Source organism: Vombatus ursinus, unplaced genomic scaffold (genome assembly GCF_900497805.2).
Source record: "Vombatus ursinus unplaced genomic scaffold, bare-nosed wombat genome assembly UNPS02014789.1, whole genome shotgun sequence".
NCBI classification, from domain to species: domain Eukaryota; kingdom Metazoa; phylum Chordata; class Mammalia; order Diprotodontia; family Vombatidae; genus Vombatus; species Vombatus ursinus.
The window spans coordinates 917,268-922,599 of record NW_020954567.1 but is presented as its reverse complement, the minus strand read 5'-3'; the positions used below and the strand labels follow the sequence as shown (position 1 = coordinate 922,599).

General features: G+C 44.0%; 1 protein-coding gene across 5 annotated transcripts in view; it reads right to left on the bottom strand.

Annotated features, from left to right (window-relative positions):
* The window catches only part of LOC114047482 (carboxyl-terminal PDZ ligand of neuronal nitric oxide synthase protein-like), a 379,736-nt gene that overhangs the window by 77,507 nt on the left and 296,897 nt on the right, over window positions 1-5,332 (bottom strand). The window contains exon 1 of one of the 5 annotated variants that reach the window (XM_027868305.1): window positions 1,589-1,620. The exons of the other annotated variants lie outside the window; for them this stretch is intronic. The gene's annotated coding sequence lies outside the window, so the exon portion shown is untranslated. Of the gene's footprint in view, window positions 1-1,588; window positions 1,621-5,332 lie in introns of those variants that run through there. 5 annotated transcript variants of the gene reach the window in all.

The window sequence follows — 5,332 nt, the reverse complement described above, 5'->3', positions numbered from 1 at the left end:
GTAGCAGAATGAAAATCAGGCCAAACAGAAAGCATGTCCATTAGGAAACAGGCTGCAATCCAAGCAAATGGTGTCACAAGCTAAGTAAAGTTCACCCTCCTTTCTAACTTGGGGAGGGGGGGAAAGGCTGAAAGGGGACAGACAGACTCCTGTCTGGGCTGCCTAGTCCCCAGTTATGCAGTTAAGGAGCTAACTAAGGGGTCAGAGAAGCAGCTATCTACAGCAGGTCACCCAAGTCAAAAGAAAGAAGCGCATCCCCCCACCCCAGGCCGAGGCAGAGCCCAAGGATTGAAACTCAGCTTCCCCTTACCACCCTCTCAGTGAGCTTCCCTGGCGGCCCTGCCATCTGGGGTGGGCTAGCCTGGTTTACTGCAAAGGGGGAAAAGGGAAATCTCCAGATCTTTCAGTTCAATGAGGCTTTTAAAGAGAAGTTTGAGAGGCTGTTTATATAACAGGTAAAGTCAGAATGCCCTCAGGCTGCCCGGCCTGGCTCATTTTTTTCCCCCCTGAGTAGAGGGAGTGTTTAAATGGCCATGGAGTTGTCCTCAGAAAGTTCAGGTCATAAATTGCTTCTGTGACAAAGCCATCTGTCTGTGTGCATTTTCCCTCAATAATAAAACAGGACATAACTTATTTTTAGAATGATAAAATAGCCTGCTTGCCTTTACATAACCTGACAACAGCAAGCCAAATCATAACCAGAGACAGACAAGTTAGGAAGCCCAGGAGCAGCTTAAAGATGGTGGGTGGTGTTGATGGGTGGAGAAATACATTGAAGTCCAGAAAGAGAAAAGGGGAATGGCCCCAAAAGCCAAGGCCAATAATTCTCTGGTGCTTTTACTCTGCAGGCTGCCTCTGCTAGCTTTAGGAGTCACAGAACATAGTAGGGGAAGGAAACAAGCATTTACTTATTAAGCTCCTACCATGTGCTAGGAACTGTGCTAAGCACTTTACCAAGACACTGAAGAAGAAAACTTGGGGCTTTTATGTTGGCTTGGGAGGTCTGCGTGGCCCCTGTCATTCCAATGTTAACAAGAAGGCCTTCCTGGACTTTAGGATTAAAGACTTGTTGAGTGGCTGGTGTTATTACTTTTGTTATTGAATTAAGTCACGTCCAACTCTCAGTGACCCCATTTGGGGCTTTCTCAGTAAAGATACCGTAATGGTTTGCTATTTCCTTCTCCAGCTCATTTTACTCATTTTACAGATGCTTGCCTCAATTGGCAAACAGGGTGAAGTGACTTGCCCAGGGTCACACAGATAATGTCTGTGGTCAGATTTGAACTTTGGAAGAGGAGTCTTCCTGATTCCTAGCCCAGTGCTGTATCTACTGCGCCACCTAGCTGTCTTGTGTTATTACTAGTCACCCACAATGTGCTAAGCACCTACATATGGGCTATATATTTCCCTCACAAGAAGGCAGATTTAGTTTGTCAGTTTGCTACCCACATAGAACTACTTTGTTTGGAGTTTTTTTATTTATCATTTTTTAATGCCCCAAAGACAGAGACCTAGATTTGAAACCAATAAGAAAGGTATGAGCGTGAGCTGGCAAACTTTGCGACATACAGATTCTGAAAGCACGTACCAGTTGTTGAGGTGAAGCCAAGGTTAATCTATACCTTGCCGGACAAAGGTGATGACAAGCTTTGTATGGGTACAGCCATTCTCCCTGCTTCAGAGATCTCTGGAGACTGCTCTACCATGGCTGAGTTTCAGAAATATAATATTTTGGTATGAAAAGCAAACAATCTCTCACTAAAGAAAAAAAATCAACTAGTTGACTTAGAGAAAATTTCCAATGAAAGTTTTGCCGGTGACCTGCCTTGTCATCAAACTGCCCTCCAGGACCTCTGGGAATCAAATCCAAGAGCTCTCATGCCTCAGGCCACATGGCTATCTTGGGAATGTAAAGCGGGTAGGATACAGTAGGGGATTTCTATTTTTCATGATTCTCAAATCTGTGTCACAATGAATATGCTTCTGTAACAGTGAGTTTCCAAAATTGGAGGTCATGACTTGAGACCAAAGGGTCAACTAATCAGAGGATGTGAAGGTGGGTCACAGCCAGGGATGTCCTGGTAAATGGTTAATGACTGGTTCTCTAAAGGGGAGGAAAAAATATGAGTGCAGAACACACTTTTAAATTTAATCAACATCATTAACATTTTCTCCATCACCTTGTTCCGTCTAGACAATCAACAAAACAATAAATCAAGTTCTGATTTGTAGCCACAGCCGATTTGCGAGGTATAAATGCTCACACTTAAAATTTAACAAGCAACTACAACTGGCATATCCCATCCTCTGTGCCAGAACCTTACATACCCCCTGCAACCTTGCTAATTGGGTGGCTCCCTGCCTGTGGCACTAAAGGTGGAAAACCAATCAGAGGCGCTAGCATTAGGAATCCCTGCCCCTAATTACCAATCTCCTACTTTTTACCTGTTTTCATTGCTGACCCAGAGACAGGTTGTTTCAGCCTCTCCCAGTCTGTGAGTGCTCTCTGAGTATGAATGCATAGCCAGAAACATGTATTGCCTGTTGTCCACTGCCCTAGAGTTATAGCCCACTACCCTTGTGTTAGGACTGATTCTTCTGGTTCCCAGCACCAGGGTGGGCACCTTAGTCATGCAGGACTCCAGTCCCAATGAGAGTGGGGTTTGGTCCCCTTCTCTGATAGAGGAGACAGGACCCCAGCCATCTGTCCCACTGTTTAAGAGGCATGACCAGTTTGGGAGCACTAAGACCACGCAATAATCTTCTCTGCAGAACTATGAACTCCCTTTCTCATTCTGCCATGACCGCTGCACCTCAGGTCTGGTATCTTCTTGTCTCCGCCTCCCTGTTCTGTGCTCCCACTCCTGGGCATCCCGTAACACTCCAAGCCTTCCCTTGTGTATGAGCTAAAACAAAGGTCTCCTGTTTTTGGCATCAATGGCCAGGCTGCCCAAGTATCCAAAGCAGCTCCACTGGACCAGGACAGGTGCTCATTCAGCCTTTGTTCAACCTTTCCCAGCCTAAGTCTACAAGAACACAGACATTTATTAAGCACCTAAGGCAGTCAATTCCCTTTCCAGATAGCTCTAATTGTTAGAAAAGTTATTCTGCATATTGAGCTAGAACCTCACTCCCAGTGGCTTCCATCTACTGGCTCTCACATTGCCCTTTGGGCTTGCACACAGTAATACTGATATTCCATATGACAACCCTTCACATATTTAAAGGCGGGAATTGATTCCCTTCTAAGTATTTTCTTTTCCAGGCTACATGCATCTGTACTTTATCCAGGCATGTTTCATATAACATTGTTTCCAATCTCATTATGAACCCGGTTGCCCTAATCTAGATGCATTCCAGCTTTAGAAAATGTCCTTTCAAAGTGTCATGCCTAGACCAGAACTAGATGCTCCAGAAGTGCTGTGACCAGTAGGGTCAGGCTCTTACCTTCTGAAATCCACACCCTCTCCTAAACTGTAACTTAAGGTGACATTGGCCTTTGGGGCACCGACTTTGCATTGTTGATTTACATTGAGCTAGCCTTCACTGCAAACCTCCAGGTGTTTTTCATATTAGCTGCTGTTTATTTGTGACTCTAGGCTTTTACAATCAAATCTAAGTGTAGGACTTTACATTTATCTCTATTAAACTTATCTTGTTTGAGACAGTTAAATAAATGCCAAGCCCTACTTTGCCACCTAGCAGGTAGTTGTTGCAGTAGGCAGAGGGCTGGGCCTGAAGTCAGGAAAATCTAGGTTCTAATCTAGCCTCAGTAGCTCCCTAGCTCTGTGGCCCTGAGCAAGTCACTTCACCACTCTCTGCCTCAGTTTCCTCTGCCTCAAAAAAAGAAGACCACCTAGCTCCCAGAGTTGTTGTGAAGATCAAAAGAGAAAATATTTTTAAAAGCACTTGGCACAGAGACATTTAATAAATCCTTCCATCTTTTCTCCCTCCCTCCTTTCCTTCCTTCCTTCTTTCCTCCTTTCTTTCCTTCCTTTCTCCCTCCCTTCCTTTCTCCCTCCCTTCTTTTCTTCCTTCCTCCTTCCCCACTTCCTCCTTTCCTTCCTTTGTTTCTTCCCTCCTTTCTTTCTTTCCTCCCTCTTTCCTTCCTTCCTTTCTCCTTTCCTTCCTTCCTCCTTTCCTTTCTCCTTCCTTCCTTTCTTCCTTCCTTCCTTCTTCCTCTCTCCCTATTAGAGTCCTACTCTGGTGAATAATCATGGATTGGCAATGACACTGCTTTTCTCAAGGCTACGTCTGCCAAACTGTGGCAGGTCCTACTAGACTGGAAAGGTTTAGGTACAGATCTAGCAATGAACTTTACGTCTATCATCTGAGATCTAGCTAAGTTGGCGAGGCTCATCACCTGAAAACTTTCCACCAGGCAATTATTATTATTGTTGTTCTTTGTGTTTTTGGAGGTGAGAGTAGAGATGCAGAAGTGATAGTGATTGACAAAGGCCTCACTGAGGGGTTACAATCTGTCAGCAGAGGGAGTAATTACATCAATTTATATCATTTGTTCGGATCTATAATTCTAGCCTCGTGATTTTGGGGGACCTTGATTCTATCATCCAGCACATTAACTATCCCTACAAGCTTTACATCGCTCATTAATTTGATAAGCATGTCTTCTATGTCTCCGTCCAAGTTATTGACTTCATCTAAGTCATTTAATCAAAAAATCGAATGGAAGAAAAACAAGTGTAGAGCCTGGGCATCCCACCAGACTCTCATCTGCAAGCCAACATTGATTCATTAATTACTACTTGTCAAAATGAATTTAAGTTGGGGGAAAAAAATTCTCATCTGTCTGTGATGGCGTGGGTCTACCTGAAGGCAGAATCATTAGGACATAACCTCTCAATCCACAAATCAACTTGAATCTTCTAATTTAATCAAAACAGGGAACAAGTTACTCTTTCTCCTTAAAGTTCAGCCAGTGAAGAAACTATTCTGGATTTATCGAGATCCTAGGTAGGGTCTACAGTCCCATCACCTACACTATTCTTTAGCTGAGCTCTGTCTGTGGCTGGTTGGGGATGAGACCTTTTTCTATATTTCCTCTGCCACATCTAGGGTAGCATAAGAGAAGCATTTGGTCCCCATGAAAAAAGAGATGGATTGCTCATGAAAGAGGGATTTCATCACTTTCCCAGTAGTATCTCTTATTTAATTCTGCTCTGCTTGGCTCTTAGAGTGTTTAGCCCAGGCAGACTGAATTTAGATGCATCCATTCTTGGAAAGAGCTACTAATTAATGCTGTTAGGAAAGAAGGCATTTGAAGTATTAAGCACCTATTTGGGCCGGGCACTGTGCTAGGTTCTGGGGACAC